Below are 22381 nucleotides of genomic sequence, written 5' to 3' on the forward strand. Positions count from 1 at the left end.
TCAGCCTAAGCTGCTAGACACCCTATACACTAATAAGGGATAACTGGGCCTGGTGCAAGGTGCAAGTACCCCTTGGTACTCACTACAAGCCAGTCCAGCCTCCTACATTAATGTCATCCCCCTCCTTATAAGGGGGAACTATCTTGTGCAGATTCCTGGAATCATGCTCTTTTGCAGGATGACTATGGGGAATACTGCTGCTGCCACCATGGGTTTCTACACCCAGTTTCTGTCTCTCCTTCTCTACTTCTAATGTCTGTCTATCCAAATCCAGCTGTTGCTTCTTGAGCTTCAGTCTGGTTTGTTCCACTCTCAATCTATTGAGCTCCCTTTCTAACAATCTGTCATCAGGGTGGGTGGGAGGGACATGCCTTGAAACAGAAGTATGGTGAGAATGGACAGAAGGAGACTTGTCCCTTACAGAAGCCACCCTAACAGCTTGGCTAACAGAAACATCACTACCAGTATGGTGAGAATAAATGCTTTTGCTATGATGTGAGACAACACTATTTATATGGTGTGGCTCATCATCATTACCAACTATGCTAGACTGTCTAGTAATGGGCAGGCTAGGAAGTTTCTTTCCTGAATCTTTTCCTGGGGGAGTCCCTGGATCAGATTGAGAACCATTAGCTACTTTTTCTACAGATTGGGCACTTATGGCCTTATCCTGTACTCTAAGCATGTTAATTAACAGTTCTAAGGAAGGATTCTTCCCTACACTCAAACCTCTCTCTATGCAGAGATTCCTTGCTCCTTTCCAGCTAAGGTGATCATATGCAAGTTAGGACAGATCAACATTTTGGCCTGTGCCAGACATTTTTAGAGAGAGTTAAAGTGATAGTAAAAGATAAAAAGTTTGTCAGAGCTTTTAGAAAGACAGAGAAAAAAACTTTTAAAACTTTTTAGAACTTTTTAGAAAGTTAGAAGTACTTTTCAGCACTTAGAAAAGAGTGAAAAGAGGAAATGCAAAACTTTTTGGCTATGTGTATATACACTGACCTTGTTTTGTATATTTTTCTCTTATGAAAAGTACAATGACAAGAGTGGTAAGTAGTCTCAAAGCACTTATCCCACCGCTGCACAACCAATGTAGGAGGCTGGACTGGCTTGTAGTGAGTACCAAGGGGTACTTGCACCTTGCACCAGGCCCAGTTATCCCTTATTAGTGTATAGGGTGTCTAGCAGCTTAGGCTGATAGATAATGGTAGCTTAGCAGAGCAGCTTAGGCTGAACTAGGAGACGTGTGAAGCTACTACAGTACCAGTTAGTGTCATATGCACAATATCATAAGAAAACACAATACACAGTTATACTAAAAATAAAGGTACTTTATTTTTATGACAATATGCCAAAGTATCTTAGAGTGTACCCTCAGTGAGAGGATAGGAAATATACACAAGATATATATACACAATAGCAAAAATATGCAGTATAGTCTTTGAAAACAGTGCAAACAATGTATAGTTACAATAGGATGCAATGTGGAAACATAGGGATTGGGGCAATACAAACCATATACTCCAAAAGTGGAATGCGAACCACGAATGGACCCCAAACCTATGTGACCTTGTAGAGGGTCGCTGGGACTATTAGAAAATAGTGAGAGTTAGAAAAATAACCCTCCCCAAGACCCTGAAAAGTGAGTGCAAAGTGCACTAAAGTTCCCCTAAGGACAAAGAAGTCGTGTTAAAGGAATAATGCAGGAAAGACACAAACCAGCAATGTAACAACTGTGGATTTCCAATCTAGGGTACCTGTGGAACAAGGGGACCAAGTCCAAAAGTCACAAGCAAGTCGGAGATGGGCAAATGCCCAGGAAATGCCAGCTGCGGGTGCAAAGAAGCTTCTACCGGACAGAAGAAGCTGAGGTTTCTGCAGGAACAAAAAGGGCTAGAGACTTCCCCTTTGGTGGACGGATCCCTCTCGCCGTGGAAAGTTGTGCAAAAGTATTTTCCCGCCAACAGAACGCCAACAAGCCTTGCTAGCTGCAAATCTTGCGGTTAGCGTTTTTGGACGCTGCTGAGGCCCAGGAGGGACCAGGAGGTCGCAAATTGGACCAGCAAAGAGAGGGGACCACGAGCAAGATAAGGAGCCCTCTCTGAAGCAGGTAGCTCCCAGAGAAGTGCCAGAAACAGGCACTACAAGGATGCGTGAAACAGTGCTCGCCAAAGTTGCACAAAGGAGTCCCACGTCGCCGGAGACCAACTTAGAAAGTCGTGCAATGCAGGTTAGAGTGCCGTGGACCCAGGCTTGGCTGTGCACAAAGGATTTCCGCCGGAAGTGCACAGGGGCCGGAGTAGCTGCAAAGTCGCGGTTCCCAGCAATGCAGCCCAGCGAGGTGAGGCAAGGACTTACCTCCACCAAACTTGGACTGAAGAGTCACTGGACTGTGGGGGTCACTTGGACAGAGTCGCTGGATTCGAGGGACCTCGCTCGTCGTGCTGAGAGGAGACCCAAGGGACCGGTAATGCAGCTTTTTGGTGCCTGCGGTTGCAGGGGGAAGATTCCATCGACCCACGGGAGATTTCTTCGGAGCTTCTGGTGCAGAGAGGAGGCAGACTACCCCCACAGCATGCACAAGCAGGAAAACAGTCGAGAAGGCGGCAGGATCAGCGTTACAGAGTTGCAGTAGTCGTCTTTGCTACTATGTTGCAGGTTTGCAGGCTTCCAGCGCGGTCAGCAGTCGATTCCTTATCAGAAGGTGAAGAGAGAGATGCAGAGGAACTCGGCTGAGCTCATGAATTCGTTATCTGAAGTTTCCCCAGAGACAGAGACCCTAAATAGCCAGAAAAGAGGGTTTGGCTACCTAGGAGAGAGGATAGGCTACTAACACCTGAAGGAGCCTATCAGAAGGAGTCTCTGACGTCACCTGGTGGCACTGGCCACTCAGAGCAGTCCAGTGTGCCAGCAGCACCTCTGTTTCCAAGATGGCAGAGGTCTGGAGCACACTGGAGGAGTTCTGGACACCTCCCAGGGGAGGTGCAGGTCAGGGGAGTGGTCACTCCCCTTTCCTTTGTCCAGTTTCGCGCCAGAGCAGGACTAAGGGGTCCCCTGAACCGGTGTAGACTGGCTTATGCAGAATTGGGCACATCTGTGCCCAACAAAGCATTTCCAGAGGCTGGGGGAGGCTACTCCTCCCCTGCCTTCACACCATTTTCCAAAGGGAGAGGGTGTCACACCCTCTCTCAGAGGAAGTTCTTTGTTCTGCCATCCTGGGCCAGGCCTGGCTGGACCCCAGGAGGGCAGATGCCTGTCTGAGGGGTTGGCAGCAGCTGCAGTGAAACCCCAGGAAGGGCAGTTTGGCAGTACCAGGGTCTGTGCTACAGACCACTGGGATCATGGAATTGTACCAACAATGCCAGGATGGCATAGAGGGGGCAATTCCATGATCTTAGACATGTTACATGGCCATATTCGGAGTTACCATTGTGAAGCTACATATAGGTAGTGACCTATATGTAGTGCACGAGTGTAATGGTGTCCCCGCACTCACAAAGTTCAGGGAATTGGCTCTGAACAATGTGGGGGCACCTTGGCTAGTGCCAGGGTGCCCTCACACTAAGTAACTTTGCCCCTAACCTTTACCAGGTAAAGGTTAGACATATAGGTGACTTATAAGTTACTTAAGTGCAGTGTAAAATGGCTGTGAAATAACGTGGACGTTATTTCACTCAGGCTGCAGTGGCAGGCCTGTGTAAGAATTGTCAGAGCTCCCTATGGGTGGCAAAAGAAATGCTGCAGCCCATAGGGATCTCCTGGAACCCCAATACCCTGGGTACCTTAGTACCATATACTAGGGAATTATAAGGGTGTTCCAGTAAGCCAATGTAAATTGGTAAAAATGGTCACTAGCCTGTCAGTGACAATTTGGAAAGAAATGAGAGAGCATAACCACTGAGGTTCTGATTAGCAGAGCCTCAGTGACACAGTTAGTCACTACACAGGTAACACATTCAGGCACACTTATGAGCACTGGGGCCCTGGGTTACCAGGGTCCCAGTGACACATACAACTAAAACAACATATATACAGTGAAAAATGGGGGTAACATGCCAGGCAAGATGGTACTTTCCTACAGAAGGCTACCGCTCTCTTCTACTGGGCAGATGGCTACCACTCGCTTCTCATGGGAGATGACTACCCCTCTCTTCTACAGGGAGATGGCTACTCCACTCCTCTCTGGGGAGATGGCCACCACTCTCTTCTCCGGCTAGCAGGCTACCCCTCACCTCTCAGGAGAGATGTTACCCCTCTCCTCTCAGGGGATATGGCGATCCCTCTCTTCTCAAGGGAGATGGTCACCCCTCTCTTCTCAGGGAAGAGTGCTACCCGTCTCTTTCGAGGAAACATCGCTGCCCCTCTCATCTACAGGGAGATGGCTACCCTCTCTTCTTAGGGGACAAGGCTACCCTTTCTTCTCCGTGGTGATCCTCCCCCTCTTTTCACAGGATAGATGGCTACCCCTCTCTTCACAGGGGAGGTGACTACCCCTTTCTTCTCAGAGGAGATGGCTACCCCTCTCTTCTACAGGGGAGATGGCTGACCCTCTCTTCTACAGAGAAGATGGCTACTCCTCTCTTCTACTGGGGAAATGGCTACCCCTCTCCTCTATAAGGGAGATGCCTACCCCTTCCTTCTACTGGGGAGGCGGGTACCCCTCTCTTCTACTGGGGACATGGCTACCCCTCTCTTCTGAAGAGGAGATGGCTTCCCCTCTCTTCACAGTGGAGAAGGATAGCCCTCTCTTCACAGTGGAGATGGCTACCTATCTCTTCTCCAATAACTACCTCTCTCTTCTCCACTGTGAGGGCTACCCCTGCCTCCTCCAGGGAAGATGGCTACTCTCTCTTCACAGGGGAGATGGCTACCCCTCTCTTCTGCAGGGGAGGTGGGTACCCCTTTCTTCTACTGGGGAGATGGGTACCCCTCTCTTCTACAGAGGAGATGGCTGCCCCTCTCTTCCACAGAGGAGGTGGCTACTCCTCCTTTGTCAGGGGAGATTGGTAACCCTATCTTCTACAGGGCAAATGCCTACTCTTCTCTTCTAGAGGGGACATGACTACCCCTCTCCTCTCAAGGGAGATGGCTACCCCGTCTCTTCTCAGGGTAGGTGACTATCCCTCTAATCTCAGGGGAGATGGCTACCCCTCTCTGTTATGAGGGAAATGCTTACCCCACTATTCTACACGGGAGATGGCTACCCCTCTCTGTTATGAGGGAAATGCTTACCCCACTATTCTACACAGGAGATGGCTACCCCTCTCTTCTCTCAGGGGAGATGGCTACCCCTCTCTTCTCTCAGGGGAGATGGCTACCCCTCTCTTCTCTCAGGGGTGATGGCTACCCCTCTCTTCTCTCAGGGGTGATGGCTACTCCTTTCTCCACTCAGGGGTGATGGCTACATCTCTCTTCTACAGGGGAGAAGGCTACTCTTCCCTTCTACAGGGGACATGCTACCCCTCTCTTGTCCAAAGAGATGGCTACCCCTCTCTTCTCTCAGGGGTGATGGCTTCTCCTTTCTTCTCTCGGGGGTGATGTACAGCTCTCTTCTACAGGGGAGAAGGCTACCCTTCTCTTCTACAGGGGAGAAGGCTACCCCTCTCTTCTCAGGGGAGATGACTATCCCTATAATCTCAGGGGAGATGGCGACCCCTCTCTTTATAGGGGAGATGGCTACCCCTCTCTTCTACAAATAAGATAGCTACCCCTATTTTCTCCAAGGAGCTGGCTACTCATCTCTTCTAAAGGGAGATATCTACCCCTCTCTTCTCAGAGGAGAAAGATACCCCTCTCTCCTTACCACCAGGACACTATAGAAATCCAGAGATTTGTGATTTGTGGTGCTGCTCGGGATAGACATGCACCCTGAGAGCTCTGTGGGTGTCTATGTCCCTCCACAGTGGTGTGTGGTGCTGGCTGGGATAGAGGTGCACTGTGAGAGCTCTGTGGGTGTCTCAGTCCTTCCACAGCAGTGTGTGGTGCTGGCCGGGATAGAGGTGCACTGTTAGAGCTCTGTGGGTGTCTCAGTACCTCCACAGTGGTGTGTGGTGCTGGCCGGGATAGAGGTGCACTGTGAGAGCTCTGTGGGTGTCTCAGTACCTCCACAGTGGTGTGTGGTGCTGGCCGGGATAGAGGTGCACTGTGAGAGCTCTGTGGGTGTCTCAGTCCTTCCACAGCAGTGTGCGGTGCTTGTCGGGATAGAGGTGCACTGTGAGAGCTCTGTGGGTGTCTCAGTACCTCCACAGTGGTGTGTGGTGCTGGTCGGGATAGAGGTGCACTGTGAGAGCTCTGTGGGTGTCTCAGACCTGACACACCGGTGTGGTGCTGGTCGGGATAGAGGTTCACTTTGAGAGCACTGTGGGTGTCTCAGTCCCCCCACAGTGGTGTGTGGTGCTGGCCGGGATAGAGGTGCACCGTGAGAGCTCTGTGGGTGTCTCAGTACCTCCACAGCGGTGTGTGGTGCTGGTCGGGATAGAGATGCTCTCAGTGGCTAACATTAGACTTCATTTTGCCACCCCTCACCAGTTGCATGAAACATACTGATGGTGGCAAAATGATTTGGTTCCGCGGGAGAACCACTGACATGTTGCATCAGGATGACGTGCTGAGCTTGACCTCCAGGTGTCCTGCGAGGCTCTAGGCAGAGGTGGTGACCTGTGATGATGTCTGGGCCTTTGACCTTTCATAATCTGATTTATATTCTTACATGGGGGTGATGGCCCTTGTCTTTTTGTTTACCTCCTAATCTGTGGCAGGTTGAGAACTCCCTGGACACCCAGCATGTCAGTATAGGGAGTACTGCTCCGGGAGTGGTCTCTCATGCAGCGTGTCTATGACCCATGTGTCTATGCCTGAGGTTACAAGTCTTTTCCATGCCATGCTATTCCCTCATGTGCATCATCTGCTCTGAGATCATGTACACTGCTTCTGATTTAGGACATTATGGTCTTCAGGATATAGATACAATATATGAATATATTCTGTATATATTCCTGTGTGGAGTCTCTTTTGTGGTGTACTTTCTGTGCCACTGGTGTGAGTGGTTTGCTTCACTCATTGCCTCTGGGGATGAGCCTGGCTGCTCTGCACCAAGCCCCCAGGGGTGAGCACAGGTTATCTTTGGTGTGTAACCCACTTGTCCTGACTGGAGTGGCGGTCCCTGCCTGCCTGAGGTGCACACCCTAGCCAGCCAGAGACCCCGTGTCTAACAGACACCCAGAGACTCTCCTGAGGCCCGTCTGTCCTGACAGGCACTGGGGACCCCCTCAGAGCTCACACAATGCTCCTCCAACCTACCGCACACCTGCCCCAGTATCCCACACTGAGCATCTCGGCTCTGCAGCACAAGATATTGTAATAGGCCGTCACTTGACTTCCATTCAGGAGCTGAGACCAGTGCAAACATGTTCCTCTCTTTGGCAAGAGGCATCCACTCCCCAGCACGCCCACAGGGTCACATTCCTGCAGGGCACGTCCTGCCCTTCCACTTTCTGGCTCATTGCAGGAGCTCGGTATATCAGGTGACAGGTTCAGGGAGGTAGCTCGGGGGGTTCAGCGTCGACTGCAGTGATCTGCACAACCAGGTGCAGTGCAAGGTAGCTTGGAAGGTCTATGCATTGCTGCCCTAAATGGTGGATCAAAGGGATCAGTGTCAGTAAGGTAGCTTGGGAGGTTCGTGCATTACTGCTCTTAGTATCGGAGGCTGCAGTGTCAGTAAGGTAGCCTGGAAGGTTCGCGCATTACTGCTCTGGGTATCGCAGGCTGCAGTGTCAGTAAGGTAGCCTGGAAGGCTCATGCATTACTGCACTTAGTATCGGAGGCTGCAGTGTCAGTAAGGTAGCTTGGGAGGTTCATGCATTACTGCTCTTGGTATCACAGGCTGCAGTGCCAGTAAGGTAGCTTAGAAGGTGTGTGCATTACTGCTCTGGGTATCACAGGCTGCAGTGTCAGTAAGGTAGCGTGGAAGGTTCATGCATTACTGCTCTGGGTATCGAAGGCTGCAGTGTCAGAACAGTAGCAGGGAAGGTTCATGCATTACTGCTCTGGGTATCGAAGGCTGCAGTGTCAGAACAGTAGCAGGGAAGGTTCATGCATTACTGCTCTGGGTATCGCAGGCTGCAGTGTCGGTAAGGTAGCTTGGGAGGTTCATGCATTACTGCTCTGGGTATCACAGGCTGCAGTGCCAGAAAGGTAGCCTGGGAGGTTCATGCATTACTGCTCTGGGTATCGCAGGCTGCAGTGTCAGTAAGGTAGCTTGGGAGGTTCGTGCATTACCACTCTGGGTATCACAGGCTGCAGTGCGAGTAAGGTAGCTTGAAAGGTTCCTGCATTACTGCTCTGGGTATCATAGGCTGCAGTGCCAGTAAGGTAGCGTGGAAGGTTCATGCATTACTGCTCTGGGTATCGAAGGCTGCAGTGTCAGAACAGTAGCAGGGAAGGTTCATGCATTACTGCTCTGGGTATCGCAGGCTGCAGTGTCGGTAAGGTAGCTAGGGAGGTTCATGCATTACTGCTCTGGGTATCGCAGGCTGCAGTGCCAGTAAGGTAGCCTGGGAGGTTCATGCATTACTGCTCTTGATATCACAGGCTGCAGTGCCAGTAAGGTAGCCTGGGAGGTTCATGCATTACTGCTCAGGGTATCATAGGCTGCCGTACCAGTAAAGTAGCTTGGGAGGTTCATGCATTACTGCTCTGGGTATCACAGGCTGCAGAGCCAATAAGGTAGCTCTGGGGGTTCATGCATTACTGCTCTGGGTATCGCAGGCTGAAGTGCCAGCAAGGTAGCTTGGGAGGTTCATGCATTACTGCTCTCGGTATCACAGGCTGCAGTGTCAGTAAGGTAGCTTGGGAGGTTCATGCATTACTGCTCTTGGTATCACAGGCTGCAGTGTCAGTATGGTAGCCAGGGAGATTCTTGCATTACTGCTCTTAGTATCATAGGCTGCAGTGCCAGTAAGGTAGCTTGGGAGGTTCATGCATTACTGCTCTTGGTATCACAGGCTGCAGTGCCAGTAAGGTAGCTTAGAAGGTGTGTGCATTACTGCTCTGGGTATCACAGGCTGCAGTGTCAGTAAGGTAGCGTGGAAGGTTCATGCATTACTGCTCTGGGTATCGAAGGCTGCAGTGTCAGAACAGTAGCAGGGAAGGTTCATGCATTACTGCTCTGGGTATCGCAGGCTGCAGTGTCGGTAAGGTAGCTTGGGAGGTTCATGCATTACTGCTCTGGGTATCGCAGGCTGCAGTGTCGGTAAGGTAGCAGGGAAGGTTCATGCATTACTGCTCTGGGCATCGCAGGCTGCAGTGCCAGTAAGGTAGCTCGGGGGGTTCATGCATTACTGCTCTGGGTATCACAGGCTGCAGTGTCAGTAAGGTAGCAGGGAAGGTTCATGCATTACTGCTCTGGGCATCGCAGGCTGCAGTGCCAGTAAGGTAGCTCGGGGGTTCATGCATTACTGCTCTGGGTATCACAGGCTGCAGTGCCAGTAAGGTAGCAGGGAAGGTTCATGCATTACTGCTCTGGGTATCGCAGGCTGCAGTGTCGGTAAGGTAGCCAGGAAGGTTCCTGCATTACTGCTCTGGGTATCGGAGACTGCAGTGTCAGTAAGGTAGCAGGGAAGGTTCATGCATTACTGCTCTGGGTATCACAGGCTGCAGTACCAGTAAGGTAGCAGGGAAGGTTCATGCATTACTGCTCTGGGTATCACAGGCTGCAGTGCCAGTAAGGTAGCTCGGGGGGTTCATGCATTACTGCTCTGGGTATCACAGGCTGCAGTGCCAGTAAGGTAGCAGGGAAGGTTCATGCATTAGTGCTCTGGGTATCCCAGGCTGCAGAGCCAGTAAGGTAGCTTGGGAGGTTCATGCAATACTGCTCTGGGCATCGCAGGCTGCAGTGCCAGTAAGGTAGCTCGGGGGGTTCATGCATTAATGCTCTGCTGCATCAGAGTGTGGACGTGAAAGCTCCAAGTCAGTGCCTATTTAATATCAGTATTTAAATGATGTCACTGGACTATATAATGAAGAGTGTTATAGAGCGTCCGTGATCCAGTTCCAACGGGATTCAAAGCACAGGCTGTGATGGGGAGGAGGGGGCAGCAGTGTGTCCTGGGCCCTAGCGCATAGAAGGAAAGGTGCTGCTGTTTGAATGATACAATACAGCGATAACAGGGGTTAAATGGGCCCCGCAGGCCTCCCGCCGGCCCTGGTGCCACTGCACCTGCTGCGCCCATGAAAGCTACGGCCCCTAGTACTTGTACCCTTCCACTTGTGCCTATGTAGCATGTACTTAGGGATTACTTTTTTCAAAGGCTAATAGCATTTGACCAGCGCGCTGGATGCTTCAGTGGCCCCAGTCTGTTCCTGTTAATGGGGCTCTAGTCTGTTACTTACTTTTCATCTGAAGTGATGTGTGACTTTGTTTATTCCATTCATTACTCTCCCTCGCACATTTTCTGTTCTTGCATTACAAATGCTTGTTCCTTTTGTCTGTCTCTGCAGCTCTCAGCAGCGCTTTGAACCGGCTGCTTATGTCAACTGTTTTACTTTTTATTTTCAGTTTGTGGCAAGAAAACGCTAATAGCTTCGAGCGAACACGAGAGCTATTGCAGTTCAAATGCGTGTTTTCTCTGTTGCCTGCTCGTGTTCAGTGAAGCTTCAGTTTACATTTGCTTTGCTTCAAACAAGGCTGTAAATGACTCGTGGAGCCGAGTGTGCCTGCCTGCCTCTCTGGCGGTGGGAGGGGGCGGATGCCCGCTTGCTTATTACGTGCTACAGAAGAGTGTAGTACAGTAGATAGACGCCCATCATAGGCATGTTTAAATAGCAATACGGAGAAAGATTGAGTCAAAAACACTTTAAAATGTCTCTTTCCCCCCAGCCATCTAGTGAATGACACTGAAGTATACTTTTGTTTGTAGCTGAACCCGAAGCTCCGTTTGAGCACTACAAGCTGGGCACACAACCCCAAGGGCAAGATATTTGCTTTGGCAAACAGATGGGGATGGATAACGCTGGTAGGCAAGTACAGAGTTGGATAACAGAATCAATTTAAATAGCGCCGTAAAGCGCCCACCTAGCCGCTTTATAGTGCTTTCTTCCCTTTCTGTCGGATCGAGAGAAAATCAACAGACTTGGAGAAGAAACAGGGACGGGGTAAGTAAAACCAGTTTAAGGCACATGCAAACCTGCTTCAGGATAGTTACATCTACCTCCAAGCACTGGACTTCGCGTGCACTAGTTCTAGTTTATAACGCCCCAGGCTGCAGTGTGATGCGCGAGAAACAGGCACTGCACACTGCATTCCACCACACAACAAACCAGCTTGTGTCCCGACGCATGCAGGCACAGAACAGCTGCTCAGTGCTGCATCGCAGCTGAAGAAAGATCTGACGGGCACTGCCCCCCCCACATCACCCCCACTCTCCTGATGGCAGACGAGAACACGGCGGCCCCCCAGGGACGTACAGCCCCCTCCTGCATAACACCTCGCAGTGCGCTATCACTCGTCTTAATAACACAATAACACAACCAAATGTCTTACAAAGAGGTGGGCAAGATAGCAAATTCGCAGAGCGAGTCGAGTCGGTAAAGAACTTATCTCTTGAACCGCTAGATTACAACAGTAAATGAATTAGGAACGTCATGTAAAATATGATAAAGATTCATTCAAACCATATTGAAACCTTGTGTTTCACTTCAATACTTTAGACAGCATTAACATCTGTTGAAAGTAATGCTTTCTAGACAGAACTTTCCCCCTCCCCAATGTCCCCAATGTGACCCAAGATAAGTCAGTTTGGCAAGTGCACTTTATATGGGGCCAACAATGTTGTTGTATGTGGAGCAACATTATTGCCACTAAACCATTCACAGTGCTCTGAGATTTGACAATCCGACTGAGACACAATGGCATCGTATGATTTGAGTAGGATCACACAACTTGGTCACATGAGGATTCAGGGCTTTAGCTCAGGTGTCCTGATTATACATTATACAACTGAACGCCTGTATTACAATTGCCCTCTCTCTCACCTTTACCACTAAACATGCATTATTTATGTGGAATTAGTTCATGACCTTTATTAGTGCAGTGTGCATCATGTTACATTAAATATGAAACTGTATATGTGAAAAATCTCATATGCCTTATTTGGGAAGAAAAGAAGAAAGTTAATTCAGGCTGTTTTCATGTCAACTTCACTGACTTTCTCCTTAACTAGTAAACAGTAAAGAGGGAGAGGGTCAAAGATGCAGTTACATGAGTGGGCAAACCAAAGAGGACTTGAACGTCTTGCGGAGTTTGATCTCATGCGTAAACGCAGCTCAACTTGGCTGCGGACACACACATTAGAAGAGCACCTTTGTGCTTTCAAATGCTCGTTTCAAGAGGTGTTTTTAGGTCGAGCGCTGCTTTCCCACATGTTGTAATCTATACTGTGGCCTTTAACCATGCTCATCTCACACCCATCACTTTTATACATTCCTGGGCTTGCCTTACAAAAATCCCTTGATGTCATTGGTAGGAAAAAAATCTCTACAGTAAATGGAAGTGCTTTAGTTATATGCAGCGCCACTGGAATTATGTGGCAGAGATGAGCAAATTATGTGGCAGGGATGACCAATTTATGTGGCAAGAAAAGTCCATTTATGCATTTACAATGCCAATAGCTCTAACTCAAGCAAATGCAAGACCTATTGCATTGCAAATGCTTGTTTGCATTGTGGCTGCTCCGCCCATCGCTCAACCCACGGATAAGGAGTGTACATACCCCCCACCCACCCCCCGAACAAGTAACCCCTCCCCAACCCCTCCAGACATCACACCAAATCATTATCTCCTTCTCACTGGGGGTGGAGGGGGGCATCTCACCAGGACACGCACTTGTCACAGAACATGTGGTCTCAGGTGTGCTACTCCCATCAACTGCAGCAAGACTACAACTCCCAGAATGCACTGATTCTCAACAAAAACCCAGGACTGGCTCCACAGTAACTAAAGTAATAATAGGCAGTATGTTTGTTGGGACACATGTCCTGAAAACACAGATTAACAATACAGCATGATAATCGCATGCAATAATCAAACCCCCACCCCTATAGAGCCAAATTATATCAAATAAGGGGGAGAGGAGGGTGGTGGGGGGGCACAGCGAAAAATTATTCTGTGGGTAGATGAGAGGGCCTTCGAGTAGGAGGGGGGCTCTTGGGGCAGGAGAGGTGGCTCTTAGGGCAGGAGACAAGGGCTCCTGGGCAGGACAGGGGCCTCTTGGGGCAGGAGAGGGGGCTCTTTGGGCATGAGAGGGGTCTCTTAGGGAAGGAGAGGGGGCTCTTGGGCAGGAGACAGGGGCTCTTGAGGTAGGAGGCAGGGGCTCTTGGGGCAGGACAGGGGCTCTTGGGCAGGAGAGGTGTGCTCTTAGGGCAGGTGAGGGGGCTCTTGGAGCAGAAGACAGGGGCTCTTTGTGCAGGAGAGGGGGCTCTTTGGCAGGAGAGGGGGCTCTTTGGGCAGGAGAGGGGGCTCCTAGGCCAGGAGAGAGGGATCTTTAGGCAGGAGAGGGGGCTCTAAGGGCAGGAGACAAGGGCTCCTGGGCAGGAGAGGGGGCTCTTGGGGCAGGAGAGGGGGCTATTTGGGCAGGAGACAAGGGTTCCTGGGCAGGAGAGGGGTCTCTTTGGGCATGAGAGGGGGCTCTTAGGGAAGGAGAGAGGGCTCTTGGGGCAGGAAAGGGGGCTCTTTGGGCAGGAGAGGCGGCTCTAGGGAAGGAGAGGGGGCTCTTGGGCAGGAGACAGGGGCTCTTGGCAGGAGACAGGGGCTCTTGGGCAGGAGATGTGTGCTCTTAGGGCAGGAGAGGGGGCTCTTGGGGCAGGAGACAGGGGTTCTTTGGGCAGGAGACAAGGGCTCTTGGGCAGGAGACAGGGGCTCTGGGCAGGAGACAGGGGCTCTTGGGCAGGAGAGGTGTGCTCTTAGGGCAGGAGACAGGGGCTCTTGGGCAGGAGAGGTGTGCTCATAGGGCAGGAGAGGGGGCTCTTGGGACAGGAGACAGGGGTTCTTTGGGCAGGAGCGGGGGCTCTAGGACAGGAAAGGAGGGTCTTGGGCCAAGAGAGGGGGCTGTTAGGGCAGGAGAGGAGGCTCTTAGGGAGGAGAGGGGGCTATTGGGCAGGACAGGGGGCTCTTGGGGTAGAAGAGGTGTGTTCTTAGGGAAGGAGAGGGGGCTCTTAATACAGGAGACAGCGGCTCTGGGCAGGAGACGGGAGCTCTTGGGCAGGAGATGGGGCTCTTGGGGTAGAAGAGGTGTGCTCTAAGGGAAGGAGAGTGAACTCTTAGGGCAGGAGACAGCGGCTCCGGGCAGGAGATGGGAGCTCTTAGGGCAGGAGAGGGGGCTCTTAGGGCAGGAGAGGGGGATCTTAGGGCAGGAGACAGGGGCTCTTGGGCAGGAGAGGGGGCTCTAGGACAGGAGAGGGTTGGTCTTGGGCCAAGATAGGGGGGAATTAGGGCAGGAGAGGGGCTCCTGGGCAGAAGAGGGTGGTCCTGGGGCATGAAAGGGGGCTCTTGGGGCAGGAGAGGGGGCTCCTGGGGCAGGGGAGGGGGTCTTTGGGAAGGAGCTAGGGACTCTAGGGCAGGAGAGGGGGCTCCTGGGGCAGGAGGGAAGCTCTAGGGCAGGAGAGGGGGTTCTTGGGGCAGGAGAGGGGGCTCTTGGGGCAGGAGATAGGGGCTCTAGGGGCAGGAGAGGGGGCTCTTGGGCAGGAGACAGGGGCTTTTGGGCAAGAGATGGGGCTCCTGGGGCAGGAGAGGGGGCTCCTGGGCAGGAGATGGGCTCCTGGGGCATGAGAGGGGGCTCTTTGGGCAGAATAGGGTTCTTGGGCAGGAGAGAGGGCTCTTAGGGTAGGAGAGGGGGCTCCAGGGGCAGGAGGGGGGGCTCTAGGGCAGGAGAGGGGGCTCTTGGGGCAGGAGATAGGGGCTCCTGGGCCAGGAGAGGGGGCTCTTGGGGCAGGAGATAGGAGCTCCTAGGGCAGGAGAGGGGGCTCTAGGACAGGAGAGGGTTGGTCTTGGGCCAAGATAGGGGGGTATTAGGGCAGGAGAGGGGCTCCTGGGCAGAAGAGGGGGGTCCTGGGGCATGAAAGGGGGCTCTTGGGGCAGGAGAGGGGGCTCCTGGGGCAGGGGAGGGGGTCTTTGGGAAGGAGCTAGGGACTCTAGGGCAGGAGAGGGGGCTCCTGGGGCAGGAGGGAGGCTCTAGGGCAGGAGAGGGGGCTCTTGGGGCAGGAGAGGGGGCTCTTGGGGCAGGAGATAGGGGCTCTAGGGGCAGGAGAGGGGGCTCTTGGGCAGGAGACAGGGGCATTTGGGCAAGAGATGGGGCTCCTGGGGCAGGAGAGGGGGCTCCTGGGCAGGAGATGGGGCTCCTGGGGCATGAGAGGGGGCTCTTTGGGCAGAATAGGGTTCTTGGGCAGGAGAGAGGGCTCTAAGGGTAGGAGAGGGGGCTCCTGGGGCAGGAGGGGGGCTCTAGGGCAGGAGAGGGGGCTCTTGGGGCAGGAGGTAGGGGCTCCTGGGCCAGGAGAGGGGGCTCTTGGGGCAGGAGATAGGAGCTCCTAGGGCAGGAGAGGGGGCTCTTGGGCAGGAGAGGGGGCTCTTGGGCAGGAGACAGGGGCTCTTGGGCAGGATGGGGCTCTTAGGGCAGGAGAAGGGGGCTCTTGTGGCAGGAGGGGGCTCTTAGGGCAGGAGAGGGGGCTCCTGGGGCATGAGATGGGGCTCTTTGGGCAGGATGGGGCTCTTGGGCAGGAGAGGGGGCTCTTAGGGCAGGAGAGGGGGCTCCTGGGGCAGGAGGGGGGCTCTAGGGCAGGAGAGGGGGCTCTTTGGGCAGGAGATAGGGGCTCCTGGGCAGGACAGGGGGCTCTTGGTGCAGGATATAGGGGCTCCTAGGGCAGGAGAGGGGGCTCTTGGGCAGGAGACAGGGGCTCTTGGGCAGGAGATGGGGCTCCTGGGGCAGGAGGGGGCTCTTGGAGCAAGAGAGGGGGCTCTTGGGGCAGGAGAGTGGGGGCTCCTGGGGCAGGGGAGGGGGTCTTTGGGAAGGAGCTAGGGGCTCTAGGGCAGGAGAGGGGGCTCTTAGGGCAGGAGAGGGGGCTCCTGGGGCAGGAGGGGGGCTCTAGGGCAGGAGAGGGGGCTCTTTGGGCAGGAGATAGGGGCTCCTGGGCAGGACAGGGGGCTCTTGGTGCAGTATATAGGGGCTCCTAGGGCAGGAGAGGGGGCTCTTGGGCAGGAGAGGGGCTCCTGGGCAGGAGAGGGGGCTCTTAGGGCAGAAGAGGGGGGTCCTGGGGCATGAAAGGGGGCTCTTGGGGCAGGAGAGGGGGCTCCTGGGGCAGGGGAGGGGGTCTTTGGGAAGGAGCTAGGGACTCTAGGGCAGGAGAGGGGGCTCCTGGGGCAGGAGGGAGGCTCTAGGGCAGGAGAGGGGGCTCTTGGGGCAGGAGAGGGGGCTCTTGGGGCAGGAGATAGGGGCTCTAGGGGCAGGAGAGGGGGCTCTTGGGCAGGAGACAGGGGCTTTTGGGCAAGAGATGGGGCTCCTGGGCAGGAGATGGGGCTCCTGGGGCATGAGAGGGGGCTCTTTGGGCAGAATAGGGTTCTTGGGCAGGAGAGAGGGCTCTTAGGGTAGGAGAGGGGGCTCCTGGGGCAGGAGGGGGGCTCTAGGGCAGGAGAGGGGGCTCTTGGGGCTGGAGATAGGGGCTCCTGGGCCAGGAGGGGGGCTCTTGGGGCAGGAGATAGGAGCTCCTAGGGCAGGAGAGGGGGCTCTTGGGCAGGAGAGGGGGCTCTTGGGCAGGATGGGGCTCTTAGGGCAGGAGAAGGGGGCTCTTGTGGCAGGAGGGGGCTCTTAGGCAGGAGAGGGGGCTCCTGGGGCATGAGATGGGGCTCTTTGGGCAGGATGGGGCTCTTGGGCAGGAGAGGGGGCTCTTAGGGCAAGAGAGGGGGCTCCTGGGGCAGGAGGGGGGCTCTAGGGCAGGAGAGGGGGCTCTTTGGGCAGGAGATAGGGGCTCCTGGGCAGGACAGGGGGCTCTTGGTGCAGGATATAGGGGCTCCTAGGGCAGGAGAGGGGGCTCTTGGGCAGGAGACAGGGGCTCTTGCGGAGGAGATGGGGCTCCTGGGGCAGGAGGGGGCTCCTGGGGCAGGGGAGGGGGTCTTTGGGAAGGAGCTAGGGGCTCTAGGGCAGGAGAGGGGGCTCCTGGGGCAGGAGGGGGGCTCTAGGGCAGGAGAGGGGGCTCTTGGGGCAGGAGATAGGGGCTCCTGGGCCAGGAGAGGGGGCTCTTGGGCAGGAGAGGGGGCTCTTGGGCAGGAGACAGGGGCTCTTGGGCAGGATGGGGCTCTTAGGGCAGGAGAAGGGGGCTCTTGTGGTAGGAGGGGGCTCTTAGAGCAGGAGAGGGGGCTCCTGGGGCATGAGATGGGGCTTTTTGGGCAGGATGGGGCTCTTGGGCAGGAGAGGGGGCTCTTAGGGCAGGAGAGGTGGCTCCTGGGGCAGGAGGGGGGCTCTAGGGCAGGAGATGGGGCTCTTTGGGCAGGAGATAGGGGCTCCTGGGCAGGACAGGGGGCTCTTGGTGCAGGATATAGGGGCTCCTAGGGCAGGAGAGGGGGCTCTTGGGCAGGAGACAGGGGCTCTTGGGCAGGAGATAGGGGCTCCTGGGCAGGACAGGGGGCTCTTGGTGCAGGATATAGGGGGTCCTAGGGCAGGAGAGGGGGCTCTTGGGCAGGAGACAGGGGCTCTTGGGCAGGAGATGGGGCTCCTGGGGCAGGAGGGGGCTCTTGGAGCAAGAGAGGGGGCTCTTGGGGCAGGAGAGTGGGGGCTCCTGGGGCAGGAGGGACTCTTGGAAAGGAGAGGGGGCTCTTGGGGCAGGAGAGGGGGCTCCTGGGGCATGAGAGGGGGCTCTTTGGGCAGGATGGGGCTCTTGGGCAGGAGAGGGGGCTGTTAGGGCAGGAGGGGGCTCTTAGGGCAGGAGAGGGGCTTCCTGTGGCAGGAGGGGCTCTTGGGCAGGAGAGGGGGCTCTTAGTGCAGGAGAGGGGGCTCCTGGGCAGGAGGGATCCTGGGGAGGAGAGGAGGCTCCTGGGCAGCAGGGGCTCTTGGGCAGGAGAGGGGGCTCTTAGTGCAGGAGAGGGGCTCTTGGGCAGGAGAGGGGGCTCTTAGTGCAGGAGAGGGGGCTCCTGGGCAGGAGGGCTCCTGGGCAGGAGAGGGGGCTCTTGGACAGGAGAGGGGGCTCCTGGGCAGGAGGGATCCTGGGCAGGAGAGGAGGCTCCTGGGCAGCAGGGGCTCTTGGGCAGGAGTGAAGGGGGTGCTCTTGTCCTTACCTCAGCTGATGGACGATGTCGGCTGCTCCTGCGGAGGGTCAGAGGGAGCTGCCCCGACTCCAAGTGCCCTTTATACCCCCGGAGAGCTGTAAGGGCGGCCCCCCACATGCACCCCCCCTCCCTCCCCCAGACCGGTCCCACCACTTCTGGAGGGGTGGGAGGGAGGCAGGGCCCCGAGGAGGGGGAGGGGCACTGAGAGGGCAGGAAGAAGGAAAACCTGTCAGACCTGACTGGCCATGTGCACTCACCTCCGACCCACTGAGCTACCGCGGGGAGCCTGAGCACTGACCGTCCGCGCCATTAACACCCCGGACTCCTCATCTCATCACCTGGAGGAGGAAAGGCCGAGCCAGCCCGTCTGTGGTTCCAAACAGGGGCAGGGGCCAGGGAGTGATGGTACCAGGGAGTGATGGGGCCCCAGTGCTAGGGAGTGATTGGGCCCCAGTACCAGGGAGTGATGGGGCCCCAGTGTCACGGAGCCTCGGAGTGATGGGGCCCCAGTGCCAGGGAGTGATTGGGCTCCAGTACCAGGGAGTGATGGTGCCAGGGAGTGATGGGGCCCCGGTGCCAGGGAGTGATTGGGCCCCAGTGCCAGGGAGTGATGGTGCCAGGGAGTGATGGGGCCCCAGTGCCACACGGGCTTTCAGTGGCGCAGCCAGGGCACCACGGGCCCCAATCAAATCATAGAAAACATGAATAGGCAGTAAAACAGCGGTAAGTGATTGGCCAGTGCCCCGGTGCCACTGCACCTGCTGCACTCTTGAGAGCTATGGCCCTGCCTTCAGGTACCTCTCCGCCCCGGCGCCCCTGAACATCTTCAACCGCGGCCTCTCATTTCACTCCCTAGCTCACTCCTTTAGTTTTCTCTCCTCGCCGCCACCTTCTGTCTCTCCCCTTCCGTCCCCGTCCCTCTCCACCGATGTTTCCATCCCCCCAGTGGCTCTGCCTTCTCCCTCCTTCTCTTCTCCCTTTCATGCTCCTCCCCGACCCCTATCTCTTCACCTCCCCTTGGACCCACATGTCTACATCCTCCATTGTATCTCCAACCTGCCCCTGCACCCTCCCCTCTCTATTCATCCCTCTTCCTCACAGGATCCCTCCCTGACCTCTTATCCTCTCCACCCTCCACTCTCCATTCACCTCTCTTTCTCACAAGATCCCTCTCTGACCTCTTCCCCCACCCCTCCACTCACCATTCATCCCTCTTCCTCACAGGATCCCTCCCTGACCTCTTCTGCCCACCCGTCAACCCTCCACTCACCATTCATCCCTCTTCCTCACAGGATCCTTCCCTGACCTCTTCTCCCCACCCTCCACCCTCCACTCACCATATATCCCTCTTCCTCACAGGATCCCTCCCTGACCTCTTCTCCCCACCTCTCCACCCTCCCCTCTCCATTTATCCCTCTTCCTCACAGGATCCCTCCCTGACCTCTTATACTCTCCACCCCTTCACCCTCCTCTCTCCATTCATCCCTCTTCCTCACAGGTTCCCTCCGTGATCTCTTCTCCCCACCTCTCCACCCTCCCCTCTCCATTCATCTCTCTTCCTCACAGGATCCCTCCCTGACATCTTATCCTCTCCACCCTCCCCTCCCCCATCTCCATTTATCCCTCTTCCTCACAGGATCCCTTCCTGACCTCTTCTCTCCACCCCTCCACCCTCCCCTCTCCATTCATCCCTCTTCCTCACAGGATCCCTCCCTGACCTCTTCTCCCCACCCCCTCCCTTCTCCCCTCTCCATTCATCTGTCTTCCTCACACGATCCCTCCCTGACCTCTTCTCCCCACTCCCTCCACCCTCCCCCTCTCCATTCATCCCTCTTCCTCACAGGATCCCTCCCTGACCTCTTCTCTCCACCCCTCCACCCTCCCCTCTCCATTCATCCCTCTTCCTCACAGGATCCCTCCCTGACCTCTTCTCCTCTTCCTTCTTCTCCACCCGTCTCTCTCTGCCTCCCCCTCCCCTACTCTGTATGTCTACCTCCCCTCCATCTTCCCCTCTCTCTTCACCTTTTCTTGCACTTGGCCCTCTCTGCAGCCTCAGACCCAGAGCTTTGCCTTCACCCTGCTGTTGTGGTTAAGAGATTGTTGTTGCCTTTGGACTCTGCTCTTTAGCACTGCTGACCAGTGCTGAAGTGCTTGTGCTCTCTCCCTAAAGCATGGTAACACTGGATTACACCTGACTGGCATATTTAGTTTACCTAGAAGTCTCTTGTAGAGTGGTATTACGTATGCCGAGGGCTGATAAATTAAGTGCCACAGTGCGCATGATGCACGTGTCGTGCCACCCACTTGAGTAGCACCTCGAAACTTGTCCCCGGCCTGTCACTACAACCTGTTAGCAGTTTTAAACTGCTATGTGGAATTGGCAAAGTAAACTCCTTGCCAGGTCTGGAACTTTCCTTTTATTATATATAAGTCACCCTTAAAGTAGGCCATAAACAGCCCATATAGGGGTACTTTGCATTTAGACAGTTGGATATGACCTTTTAGGTTTTACGTGTCCTGTTAGCGAAAACCTCCCAAATTAGTTTTTCACTACTGTGAGGCCTACCTCTCCCACTGGATAACATGTGGGAACTTTATTACATTGAAAGTCAGATTTTTTTTTCATAACCTATGTTATTGCATATCCAACATACTCCAGCCGAAGCTGGACGCTAAGTCAGATTTTAAGCCAATTGTGCGCCAGTACTGGGTGAAAGGACACAAATGCACCATATTGCATAACAACGGTGCATTCCTGCCCCTTCACATTGGCCTAGGGCAGCGCCCCAAGAAGGCTTGTGGTGCTTTCCCACGCCAACTCCCCATAAGTAAATTTTGCAGTGTTTAACAGGACAATAAAAGTTGAGATTGCTCCTTCTAGAGCAGCGAGATTTGCTGAAAACGGAAGAGTTGCCTTTCATTTAAAATGTGTCATTTGTGAATGAATGTTTCGTGCCGGACACTGGTTCTGCCAGAGGAAGGTGGGCATCTGCTGCCATTGAAAGGATACATTGTATGTATATTTATGTTTCAATCTAAAACCCAGCCGCCTACCCTGATGGATTTATACCTGGGATAACCGGTTGAAACTGAACCAGAAGCCCCGTATTTGTCCTTTGCTGGGGATGTTTACAGGTACCGGCGCACAAACCAGGGCCCATATTTATACTTTTTGATGCAAAACTGCGCCAACGCAGTTTTGTGTCAAAACACTTAACGCCGGTTAACGCCTTTTCCTTGCGCCACCCGGGCATCAAATTTATACTTTGATGCACGGTGACGCACATCACTGGTCAGAGTAATTTTTTTTTACTCAAACCAATGCGCCACGTCGTAAAGAAAAACAACGTTAATGTAGAGAAAATGACTTTAATCCGGTTTATGACGTCGCAAACCAGATACGTGCCTTTTTTCCTGCAATAGCGTCAATAAGTGGTGCAAACACTGCAAAATGTGCAAAGGAGCCACAAAATGGATCCCAGAAGCCATGAGAGACCCCAGGAAGATGACAACTGACCAGGAACCAGCCAGCAGGACCCAGACAAGACCCAGGAGAGGGAGAAGAAGAAAAGGAGTGTTGGTTCAGTGCAGAGGAGCAGGAAATACTGGTGAAAGAGGTGACGGAACACCAGCACCAACTATTTGTTACCTCTAAATTGACAATTGGGAGGAGAGAGGCAATTTGGCAACAAATTGTCGATAAGATCAACAGCGTGGCAGAAGTACGGAGAACAGTCACTGAGTGAAAGAAACGCTGGCATGGCTGCAAGCGCAGGACCAAGGAAAAGATGACCAGGAACAGGAAGGCAGCACTGCAGACTGGAGGTGGGAGTCCAGCACCACAGGAGGCCCTGGACCACATGGAGGAGATGGTGGCAGCCGTCATCCCAGAGGAGATCGTCAAAGGGATTCAAGGACAGGACAGCGCAGACAATCAGGATAAAACACAGACGCTGGGTACAACGTAAAACTGGCCTGCTGTCACACAACAGCTGGAATTGTCGCTACATGAACTAGGGCTCAATTTCCAGTCTCAGGCCATACCCGCAAGTGGTATTTATCATTGACAACAGTTGT

The 22381-nt window shown here is 54.2% G+C and overlaps 1 protein-coding gene across 1 annotated transcript in view; it reads right to left on the reverse strand.

Annotated features, from left to right (window-relative positions):
* LOC138252844 (uncharacterized) overlaps window positions 1–18431 on the reverse strand; it is a 261104-nt gene extending 242673 nt beyond the window's left edge. The window contains exon 1 of the mRNA XM_069205771.1: window positions 18314–18431. The gene's annotated coding sequence lies outside the window, so the exon portion shown is untranslated. The remainder of the gene's footprint in view (window positions 1–18313) is intronic.
* Between the last annotated feature and the right edge of the window lie 3950 nt (window positions 18432–22381).

The sequence above is a fragment of the Pleurodeles waltl genome, chromosome 1_2 (genome assembly GCF_031143425.1).
Source record: "Pleurodeles waltl isolate 20211129_DDA chromosome 1_2, aPleWal1.hap1.20221129, whole genome shotgun sequence".
NCBI lineage: Eukaryota > Metazoa > Chordata > Amphibia > Caudata > Salamandridae > Pleurodeles > Pleurodeles waltl.